Source organism: Musca domestica, unplaced genomic scaffold (assembly GCF_030504385.1).
Source record: "Musca domestica strain aabys unplaced genomic scaffold, Musca_domestica.polishedcontigs.V.1.1 4, whole genome shotgun sequence".
Classification (NCBI taxonomy): domain Eukaryota; kingdom Metazoa; phylum Arthropoda; class Insecta; order Diptera; family Muscidae; genus Musca; species Musca domestica.
The window spans coordinates 14042927-14055798 of record NW_026712328.1 but is presented as its reverse complement, the minus strand read 5'-3'; positions in this window follow the sequence as shown (position 1 = coordinate 14055798).

Below are 12872 nucleotides of genomic sequence, written 5' to 3'. Positions count from 1 at the left end.
ATGTGCAGTTGGTTGTGTACCAACTCATTTGCCTACTTCTATTCTGCATTCCCATTGTTATTAAGCAATAAGAATAACAAAGCATGTAGGCGAGGGGGTCGCGACGCACAAGCAAGCATCAAAGCGACCATCATAACAACACAACTGATCAGTGATCGATGTGTTGTTGTTGTCAAATAGAAGAAAAGGGAATAGGCAAATGAGTGGTCACCAAACAAAAGGTATTTTTCGGCTACACTCATGATAATTAATATACGTACAATAAGTAAATTTTATAATTTAATATAAAAAATAATGTAAGTAACTAATTATATGTAGAGAAGTGTGAATAAATTAAAATAATAATAATTTAATTAAAGGAGAAGATTTTGACGGAAAAAATAAAGAAAAAATTGTAATAATAAAATTAAATATAATAAATAATAATAGTAATACAAATAAATGCTATTATTAATAAAACTACTATTAATAATACAAGTATTTGATTATAGTTGATGATATTTGTTGTTTAGGTGAAGTTTGTGGAGAAATTAGTTTTAAGTGATGAGTGTGTTTATGTTGTTTCTGTGCCATTGATGGGTGGTGATGCTTGTAGTGGGTTTGTGAAATTAAAGTTTTCATCAACATTCTCCCCCCTGAAGGACGAATGTTCTTGAATGCGGGTTACTATGCTATGATGAACTACCGATGGGAGAATTTTATGAGGTAGTAAGCTCCGCTATGCTCCGACTCACAGCGTGTTAGTGTAGCCATCATAATAGCAACCACACATCCAACAGAACTATATCCATGTAAAGTTTAAAGTTGAGTTTTCGGATTGTCCATATCAGGGTCGGAATGAGTTGAGTTATCTTGTATGTCCATCAGGTCCTGGATGAGTATTTTCAATACGGCCTAGTAACCATTGTCCAGGTCCACATCTTTCATCAGTGACTAGTACCAAATCTCCAATTTTAGGATCCGTTGAAGTTTTAAGCCATTTTGGACGAGCTTGAAGGCGATTTAGGTATTCGTTTTGCCATCTTTTCCAAAAATGTTGCTTCATTTTTTCAATAGTTTTCCAACGGGTTAGGTTATTGATATTAGAATCCAAAAGCGTTTTTTCTTGTAAGCAATTGGTAGGTTCACCTATAAGAAAATGCGCTGGAGTAAGCGCATCAAAATCTGAAGGGTCATTAGAGAGAGGACAAAGTGGCCTAGAATTCAAGCAACTTTCAATTTGGCATAATAGTGTAGTTAATTCTTCGAAGGTAAGATTTCTATCATTTGTGATTCTTTTCAAATGATATTTAACAGATTCTACACCTGCTTCCCAAAGGCCACCAAAGTTGGGCGAAGCTGGTGGGATAAAGTGCCAAGTATTTGAACTTTGGCTTAAAGAGTGAATAAGATCTTCAGGAATAGAATTTTTATTTTTGTTATGCAAAACTTTTAGTTCTTTTGATGCACCAACAAAATTTGTGCCACAGTCAGAATAAAGATAAGTACAAATGCCTCTTCTAGAAGTGAAACGCTTAAAGGCAGCAAGAAAAGCATTTGTTGTTAGATTAGAAACTGCCTCTAAGTGTATGGCTTTTGTAACCATGCATACAAATACGCATATATAGCCTTTAGTTATAGAAGAAGATCTGAGATTAGAATTTTTGATAGAAATTGGTCCTGCATAGTCGACGCCACTGTGTTTAAAGGGTCTAGAAATTGTTAATCGCACTTTTGGTAAATTGCCCATTATTTGCTGAGCAGTTTTGGCATTGTATCGGAAGCATTTTATACATTTATGAATTATGCGTTTTGCAAGTTGATTTCCAGATACAATCCATTTGCGGGTTACAAAAGACATACTTAATGTAACACCGCCATGTAAAGTTTTTTCATGTGCGTTGAGACAAAGGATTGTGTTTTGACAAGATAATTGGATGTTTGACGTCATAAGGAAAATTTGAATTTTGAAGGCGTCCACCTACACGAAGAATCCCATTTTCATCTAGAAACGGCATTAGTTTTAGAATGGGACTTGTTTTAATGTCTCGTTTTGTGGCAAGTTTAGAAATTTCCTCAGGAAAGTCAACCTTTTGGGAAAATTTAGCCAGAACAGATAAAGATTTTTCTGATTTTTTTTCAAGAAATCTCAGACAATATGAAACGACTCTTACTAAAGTTTGTAATTTTGAGTATTTAGAAAATAGTTCAATGTATATTTTCTCAGTGGACAAATTAGTTGATAATTTAGATTTTCGTTCCTCTTCAGAGGTATGTAAATTTGGAAGAATTTCTGGCCAAGATTGTTCAGTTTCATAAAGAAATTGGGGACCAAACCACCATGAATGTTTTTCAATTAATTCTTCAGCCAGAATTCCCCTAGATGCGCAGTCAGCAGGATTTAGTGAAGTTGGAACATATTTCCATTGTATAGGATTGCTTAAGCGTTGAATATCAGCGACTCTATTAGCGACATAAACTGTCCAATTAGATGGGGATTTACGAATCCAACTAAGTACAGTGGAGCTATCACTCCAGTAATATATATTTTGGACATTTAGATCAGTTAGTGAATCTTTGACGGTTTGAGTCAATTTTACGCCAAGAGTCGCAGCACAAAGTTCAAGTCTTGGTATAGATACAGTTTTTATGGGTGACACTTTAGATTTGGCTTGTAGAATGTTGACAAATATGCCATTAGGGGTTATAACGCGTGCATAAACGACAGCAGCGTAGGCAGCAGTTGATGCGTCACAAAAACAATGAAGTTGAGTCTCACAATTTGGTAACCATTCAATCCATCTTGGAATGGATAATTTAGAAAATATTGGCAAAGAAGATCTATGGTTTAGCCATTGAGACTCTAATTGTTTGGGTATTTTTTCATCCCAATCGACGCCATGTTCCCAAAGCTGTTTAAATGTTGATTTGGCTACAACTGTTGTTGGTGTTAGCCAACCTAATGGGTCATAAAGTCTGGCAGATTCAGACAGAATTTCTCGTTTTGAAAAATAAGGTTTTTCTTCGAGATTAACTTTGAATGAAAAGGAGTCAGTTTCTGTATTCCACTGAATGCCAAGAGTTTTTACTATATTGTCATGGTCAAAGCTTTGTGTAACAGAAGTTTCTCTATGCTCTTCTGGTATTTGAGAAAGAAGTTCTTTTGAATTTGTTCTCCATTTACGGAGATTACAACCAGCTTTTTCTAAATGAGCACAAAGGCCTTTGAACAATTGATTTGCAGATTCTAAAGTGTCTGCACCAGAAATTATGTCGTCAACGTAGGAGTCTTGAACTAAAACTTGACCAGCTTTTGGGAAAATTTGTTTGTAGTCGTCTGCTATTTGTCTTCGCCATTTGGTCATAATACCAGGAAGATCATTTTGCAGAGGGGGTCCAGGAGAAAGTTCTTCATTGAGAGATTTATAATCAGCTAGATGGCTACTGCCATCAAAAACAACTCTCAATTTTGTAGTAGAACTACTTTCTTTAAAAACGCCATGATGCGGCAGAAAATAAGAATTTGGACGAACGTCAGTAGGATAAGTCCCTATTTTAGTCATGTGTCCTAAGGATTCATACTCTTGCATAAAAGCTTTATATGTGTCACCAAAACTGGGTCTTTTAGAGAAAGAAATTTAAATTTGTTTAAGACGCCTAAAAGCATTAGTGACATTATTATTAAGTATAGGATAAGAATTTGATTTTAGTAAAGATTTAAATGGTAAATTTACCATATATCGACCATTTTCGGTTCGATTTGTAGTAGTTTGGAAGTATTTCTCACATTCCAGTTCTTCACTGGTAAGTTTTCTTTTAGAAATAACTTCCTCTTGTTCCCAAAAGGATTTTAGAATATTTTCCAAGTTCACATTGTGAATATGGATTCTATTTGTGGAGATATATTCAGTGGGTCCAGAAAATACCCATCCAAAAGTTGTATTTTGGAAGAAAAGATCATTATGAATGAATGACTCTGTAGGAATTTTGATTTTAGAACAGATATCTGATCCTAGAATTAAATCTATTGGGTCAGATTTGTAGTAATAAGGGTCAGCTAAGTTTTCAAATTCAATATTAGGCAAAGAAATATGTTTAGATGAAGGATTTGGTGTATAAGAAGAGAGAGAAGAAAGTACAAGAGCTGTACATGAAAGTACTAACTCTTGTTTTCGTGTGAACAAGTCAAGATTCACCGAAAATTTAGATAAATTTTCACCACCATTTCCTATACCAATCACTTTACAATGTGATCTGGTTTTTTCAAGACCTAAAAGTTGAACTGTTGATTCTGAAATTAGACTTCCCTGAGATCCAGGGTCTAATAGAGCACGTATAGTGAACTTACCACGTTGAGTGATAATGCAAAGTCTAATTGTGTAAAGTAGAACAGAATTAAAAGATTGTGCACTATGAGAAGTGACTTGAGTGGACAAATTTAGATATTTAGTTTGAGTCACAGGTTCATCTGAATGAAGATTTGCAATTGTTTGCATCGTGACCGAATACAAAACAATTGCGACAGATATTTTTATCTGCAAGAAATTTATTTTTTGCGATCAATGTTAAGGCGAGAAATTTAAAACACTTTGAGAGAGAATGATTCTTCTCACAAAATGCACAAACAGCTGAGTTTGATTTTGAAAACTTTCCAGTATGAGTGAAAGTTTTCTTGGTTTTAGGAGAAGAATTATTGTAACTTTTGCTAATTTTAGTGAAGTTTTGTTTGGGAAAAGATTTTGAAGTTGATGGGAATTCATCAGTTAAGGACTCAAGAGTCCTAAAAGTTCTTTCTAAAAATGAAAATAATTCAGAAAGTTGAGGTAATTCTGTAGAGGATTTAAGAGATTGTTCCCAATCTCGACGAGATTGAATATCAAGTTTTTGAACAAGCAAATGAATTAACAGTGGGTCCCAAGTGTCGGTATTAACATCCAAGTTTTGTAAGGATGCAATACACTCTTGAGAAGAATCAAGCAAAATTTTAATAGATTGGAACCCACCATCAGATTTAGAAATATTGAAAAGTTTAGAAATCAAGTTACCAACAAGCATTCGCTTGTTATGATATCTTGATTCTAAAATCTTCCATGCAGAGTCATAATTCGCCTCAGTGGCAGAAATATTTTTGATTAAATTGGCTGCTTCACCAACCAATGTACTACGAAGGTAGAAGAATTTTTGAATTTTATTCAAAGAATTTTTTAAATGTACAAGAGATAAGTATATTTCACGGAATGGAATCCATTCCATATAATCACCTGAGAATTTTGGCAGTGAAATTTTTGGAAGTTTAGAGTCTGAAGCTAATGTGTCACTACGATTATGATTTGCAACAAATGTGCTTGCCATTGGTGATTGCGAAATCGAATAATCAGATAATGAGTCTATGATTTTTCCTTTGAAGATTAGATATTTTTCGGAAAAATCAAAATACACATCATCATTCAAGTATGGCACATCACTGGCATTCAAGGAAGAGTCTCGCACAAGTTGCATAATCGTTTCGTGTTGCGATTCAAATCGATTAAAAATGTCATCAACTCTTTGAGTTAATGCATTTCCATAACCATGAGTTTTTTCAGAGGGATCTTTTGCCTCAAAACGGGCTTGATATTTCGATAATAAATCGAACAAATCCCTCTGTTCTTTTATTAAATTGGAAAGGTCACTCATGGTTATGTTTTGAATACACTCGCAAACACTTTTGACACCGAAATACTTTTTAGGTTAGATTAGGTCACTTCCACTGCACAAATTGTACTGAAAACTTCCAATAATTGAAATATTTTTCTTTTAGTTCACGAAAGAATTTAATAAAATGAATAAAAATTTAATAAAATCTAATTAAATTCGCAGGAAAATTTTAGTTTATATAAAAGAAAAATTAAAATATTTGAGTTATGGCGTTGTGTTTTGCGTTTTTATCTTAAAAAAGCACAAAAAAATCAATAAATATTCTTTTTTTTTTCCAATGGGAAATTAGGAAAATTTAAAATCACAAGCAGTGTTAAAAAGAAGTATTTAATTTGATAAATTTTTACAGACAATTATTCTTTAGTTTTTTTTGTACTTTTTGTTGGCTTTGCTCAGTTTTTGTTATAAAAGTTTTCACTTTTTTTTCACTTTCACACAAAACACAACTGAATAATTAATTTTTTTCCAAAATAATAAGTTTTTATAATTTTCAATTATTGGAATTTTTACTTAAAAGCACTTATTTTTTTTTTTTTTAAATAAACACCGAATTTCTAACACCGATGAAATTCCCGGGTTTCGGCACCATTAAAATGTTGAGTTTTTTCTCACTGTTTAATAATGTAAAGTAAAAAAAGAAAACAAAGTAATTTTCTTTTCTATCAAACAGGGGTTGTACAGAATAAATTTTATTTTGTTTGAAAAGTATTCTTTGTAAAGGTTACAGAGGTTTTTAGCAAAAGTACTTAGCTGTTGATCGCTCGGCTGTCCAATGAAAAGAGAGCGAGTCAACTTTAACTACATTGTTTGGTAGCCAAAAAATCACCAAACGAAAAATGTATATAATATGCAACAGCTGTTTGCATTTATCTCCTTTTGCATATTTGCATGGTGTCAATGACTACCTAAGCCAATCATGCTAATTCTCATTTATTTTACATATTTATTTGTAACAAGAAAGGCTTAGGCATACATCGGTCACACATAAATATGTATGAATGCATGTGCAGTTGGTTGTGTACCAACTCATTTGCCTACTTCTATTCTGCATTCTCATTGTTATTAAGCAATAAGAATAACAAAGCATGTAGGCGAGGGGGTCGCGACGCACAAGCAAGCATCAAAGCGACCATCATAACAACACAACTGATCAGTGATCGATGTGTTGTTGTTGTCAAATAGAAGAAAAGGGAATAGGCAAATGAGTGGTCACCAAACAAATGGTATTTTTCGGCTACACTCATGATAATTAATATACGTACAATAAGTAAATTTTATAATTTAATATAAAAAATAATGTAAGTAACTAATTATATGTAGAGAAGTGTGAATTAATTAAAATAATAATAATTTAATTAAAGGAGAAGATTTTGACGGAAAAAATAAAGAAAAAATTGTAATAATAAAATTAAATATAATAAATAATAATAGTAATACAAATAAATGCTATTATTAATAAAACTACTATTAATAATACAAGTATTTGATTATAGTTGATGATATTTGTTGTTTAGGTGAAGTTTGTGGAGAAATTAGTTTTAAGTGATGAGTGTGTTTATGTTGTTTCTGTGCCATTGATGGGTGGTGATGCTTGTAGTGGCTTTGTGAAATTAAAGTTTTCATCAACACATATAATAAATCTTTGGGAGAAAAAACAATCATTTCTTCTATTCATATTAGAGAGTTTAATTTATTTTGGTATTCCCATAAAAATCAACAAAAAAAAAAAAAAATTAAAAAAAAGGAATTATTTTACTATGAATAACGAATCGTGCCGTATGAACGGGTTAATTCGTGTACCTAATTCTGGGAGCGAACAACGTTGTTCGGTTTCCAATGGAAACATGCTATAAGATACTAAATATTAACACACTGCAGAGGGAAGGACAAGGCGTCCGAAGCATTTCTTAAATTTCTCCGGCGTATTTTTTTAGTATTGCGTTCATTAGTGTAATTATAGAATTAATTATAGAAAAAATCAAACTCCTGTCATTGTGTAAAAATAAACAAAATGAAATTTCTTTTCGCACATACACTTTCTTTTAAACAGATTTTTTCACAATTTCCACTTCAAGTGTTTTCTAGTCATATTGATTGTTCTTTTATGGGTCTTTTATGTTGCCATATTTACACTGAATCATAAGATTTTCGATCGGAATTTGAAAACGATCGACTTTAAATTACAGATTTCTGAATATTCCGACTGGATTTTGTAACATGCCTATATATTCCCCTAAAATACAGTGCGACATATATGCTTTGTTCTAGAACTGCAAGAATGTAAAAAATGTTAGTACGATAACCGCTTTTTTCCTTTATGATATCGAAAAAAATGCAATTTTAGTATATTCTTCCAGGTCTTGGAACAGCAATAATTTCATTCAATTTTAATGCAATCTTGTTTAAGTCTTTAAGCATTCTGAGAATTTGCGTAGCAAGAGACTGTACACAAACATCATAGAATTTTATTTTCTACACACAAAATAGTATCAGATATACGTTCTATGGAAAATTGGGTACTGTTGAAGGTAACTTGATTTCCACCATTTTAATACAAAAAATAACCTGATGACAATATTTTGACTCTGTCTTGTATCGTCTTTATACTTCTATGTCTTTGACCAGATATTCCTGAACCAGACTGGCTTGATACAGTTAACCTTTCAACAACTTCAGCGGGGCCATGCTGTTTTGTATCCCATACGTTACACTTTGCATTAGCCGTTACAGCCCTTTCTGATGAAATTGTTGTTAACAACTTCTTGCTAGAGTTAATATTATATCCTTTAGCTGTCGCATTTGATTTGTTAGGGAATCGTCGCCTGTATCAGCTTCATCATATCCATGGAAGTCCTCCTGTGTCTTTTAATCTTCAACTTACTCACCATTGGTAGCCATGAGTGTAGCAATTTTTACGGACTTATTTCCTGTTCGTGGTAAAATTCTTTCCATCAATAACTCTATTTCAACCTAGGGCTCGTCTGACGGCTTAGGCCATCTCTGTGTAAATGTAAGTAAAAATTGTACACAGGCTTTGGATGAGTCGCACCTATAATGTCAGTTGTCTGAGTTGGATGATGTATGTGCAACCCACGGCAGCGGGTTCTACGATACCGGATTGACCCGAAACAACAAGATCCCAGTTTCGGCTAGCGGCTGCCAACCCTGTATGTACATATTTGTGTTTGTTTATTTTTCTGAGTTGGGAGCAGCATATCCCGGAATGCTTGCTCCGGATTTTATTGGTCCGTGCCGGGATTGAGGAAACCCCCGGACCTTGGTTCTGCTCGGTTTATCAGAAGGTCATCCACCATAGATCTGTTTCGATGTGATGTAATGGATGTAGAGAATGGAATGCACTTTAAGAACTGTTCCGGACTAAGGCGTTTGCGAGACTACAGCGAAAGGATTATGTTGTGACTTGCTGCAGTAACGTAGTCCCCAGCGAGTCCACTTCTTCGTCGTCTTCATCAGAGACGTCGTCGGAGTATGGAACTCCACCGCACTCTACAGAACAGCAACCAGCACCGCAGCACCTAACGCCACATGTTGATGTTCCAACTCCGGATTGTGCATCATTCTTGCAATTCAATTGCAACGGACTCCGAGGCAAAATAGATGAGATAGTGGAATTTATGAGTCAGAGAAATATTAAGATCGCAGCGGTGCAGGAAACCAAGCTGAATGAAAATTGCAGCCTTCAACGTTGTTATGGTTACAACGTACTAAGGAAGGATCGCACCAAATTCCGAACCATCATCAAAGTTGCAGCCGCTCACTATATACCTGCTGGTCGAATACCCGAGATAAGACCAAACTTCCCAGCAGAGGCAGCGGGATTAGCAAACGAGCGTGACGATCTCCGTCCTAGATCCTAGAATCAGTGATTTATCAGTGGAAGTCAACCGGTTGGTACTGATCCGAAGAGGTGCGCGGAGTATTTTAGCCGACAATTTGTCGAGCACCCCGAGAGCGACGTATCAGATCTCTTCCCGCCGAGGAGGAACCACCACAGTTTACGATGGGTGATGTTGCAAATGTCATCCGTAACGCTAAGTCATCCAGTCGGAATCTCAGTGGTAATATTGAAGCAGCTGGATACGCCGGGAGTCGAGTACTTAACATAAGTTCTCAATTTGTCGCTAGCCACCCACATAGTGCCCGAAACCAGGAAAATGGGCCGGGTGGTCCCGCTACTGAAGCCAGACAAGTATGCCAGTAAAGGCGAATCGTACAGGCCGATTTCGCTTTTGTCGCCATTAGCTAAGATTGTTGAGGCTTTATTCCTCCCCAGAATTAGAGGAAGCTATACAGTTGCCAACTACCAGCACGGATTCCGTCCACAACATAGCACCACAACAGCATTACACGCAATTTCCACACATATTAGTAGAGGACTGCATCAGAACAGGCAGTGTGGCAGAACATTGTTGGTAGCCCTTGACTTATCAAAGGCATTTGATACGGTCAATCATGCCATACTGTTTGAGGACGTGCTTCAAACTTGGCCGGAGGGTAGTTCTCTACACGTCCTCAAACAGTATGGCATGATTGCCGTTGGATTATCAACTATATGTGTGGACGCCAGTCGTTCGTGGAATTTCGGAACAAGAATTCCAAAGCCCGTAGAGTGAAACAGAGAGTTCTCCAAGTTGGTGTGATATCTCCGGAACTGTTTAACCTCTACCTTTCCGGAATTCCTCGATCTCCAGACGGCATAGAGATCGTAAAGTATGCGGATGATTGTACGATCATTGCGTCGGGCTCATTGGTCGATGACATTTGTGAAAGGCTGAACCCCTTGCCGCGGAGCTTGCCGTATACTTCCACGCGAGGAATATGAAAATATCCGCCACGAAATCAACGACCACACTATTTACCACATTGTCTGCGGAGATGAGAACACTGCTAAATGTCGAGGGGAATCTAATACCGACCACGAACTACCCCAAGATTCTAGAGGTCACGTTCGACAGCATGTTCAAGTTCTCCGCGCAAGCCACAGCTATCTGCGACAAGATGAATAGCGACAAGGCGCTAGCCGGCAGCACTTGAGGTGCGGACAAGGAAACCGTGTTGACCTCTTATAACGCGATAGGTCGGCCTGTGGTCAGCTATGCGGCTCCAGTGTGGTCTACGAATACTAGTGCTACGCAGTGGAAGCACATCCAGACCTTCCAGGTCTGAGTGGCATTTATACCGATGCAGGGGCAGATGCTATTAGCAATTATAAAATGAATGCCGTCCTCGGAGTCCATCCATTGCAGCTGAAGAACGTCAGCTGCCTAGACAAACCAGGGTAGTTTTGGTGCAATTACGTTCAGAATGGTGTAGTCGTCTCAATTCGTATTGGGCACGAATTGATGAAGATGTGCGTGACGCCTGCCCGGCGTACGATACAGGTCCGCACAATACGCTGCACCTCTTTAATTGCACAGCCAAACCTACCCAACTCACTCCAGAAGATCTCTGGCTACAGCCCATTAAAGTAGCCGAATTTCTAAACATGGAGCTGGAACCAGATTAGCAGAACACAAACACCTGCATGTGCTACTGCTACAGCAACAACAATGTGTTTTCGAAGTCGAGTAGGTCGACTGGGTAAATCAGCACCTTGACTATGAAAAACATGCCTAGAGCCACCTGCATAAAAATACAAAACTAACTTTTTGTTGTCTATATTTTCATTTGTCTATGGTTTGACTGCCTTTGCGTCGCACAGAGGGAGATTAATTGAAAAAACGCGGAGATTAATTGAAAAATAAAATTCGTCTTTTGGAATAAATGTTTTTAAACTATTATAGAACACTAGATTCTACATCAGTACCGAAAATTTTGAAGTTATACCTTGTTTAGTTTTCAAATGCCAAAGTTAAAAAATACTTCCTTTTTTCGCAAGAAGAAGGAAAACAATTATCCTTGGATTTTTGAAGTGCAATAATTTAGTTTTTTTTCTCATCAAAAGCGATCATTTTAAAATTGAAACATCGAATACAGGTTGTTATCTGTGTTTTTGAGCAAAAAAGTTTTAAAAATAATGATGTCAAAATATTTTAAAAATTAATTCAAAAGATTACCATATTTTCGCCATATCTGAAAAGTATATGGAGTTTATTTTAAATAATATCGAGAAGGTCTTAAAATTTTAATTTTGTATTTTAGTATAGAATGTCATCTTTCATAATCAGCAAAAAACTCGTGCCGTTTTTGGTTAATTTAAAAAATGGTGAAAATAGTCAACTGATTCTGCGGTGAATGTACTTTGATCTAGTTCTCTGTTTTATTTGTTTTTTTATTTTGTGCTCTTTATTAAATAAGATTCTCTTGCGTTTTTATCCTGTTATTATTTGGAATTCCCAACTATGTATAAAAATATTCCAGTCTCTTTAAAAAGTCAGTGGTGAGGTTACTTGCCTCACCCTCAATTTTGACTGATGATCCAATTTAAGACAATGAGAGAGATTTAGGGGAAAATGATTTTTCTATTTCAGATCGGAATGCTTAATTGTCAGCCAATTTTGTACATATATTTTTTTATAATTATTCTTTTCTCATAAAAATATGTAGTCTTTTTGTCTTCAGATTTTAGAAGGTTTTACAAAGGATAAATTATTTATCTGGCTTTACTCAAATTTTGGTTTTTTAGGCAATTTTTGTAATTTTTCCTTGCATCCAAACAAAATACCAAATAATGAGTTTTTAAAAAACTCTGTCTGAAACCCTCAAAATACCTAATATTAGGAAATGGCATTATATGTTTTGCAGGGAGAAATTTCCAAAATACCTAAAATTTGGAAGTGCCGTTATATATGGTCAATATCTAAAATTTGGAAGCGTCGTTATATATGGTCAATACTAATAGTGGATTTATCTTCACAAAATTAAGCAGGGAGTGATTTTGTCCGCTCCGAACTCAAAATGTCAAGATACTCATGATTGGGTTTGAAATTGTGGCCGAAACCTTCAAGATACTAAAAATCAGGAAGTAACGCTATATGGGGGCCTCACCGAAACGTGGACCGTTATGTCCCATTTTTAATGCCAAACATATTAGAAGTAATATGAATGTCTGAGCAAAATTTCAGAGCGATAGAATACTTCTCTGAATTAATCTCCGTTTTTGGGCATCTCACCCCACTGTGCGTCGTATATCACTTTAATAACTTAATTTCTCAGCTCTGTTGAGTGTTTTTCTG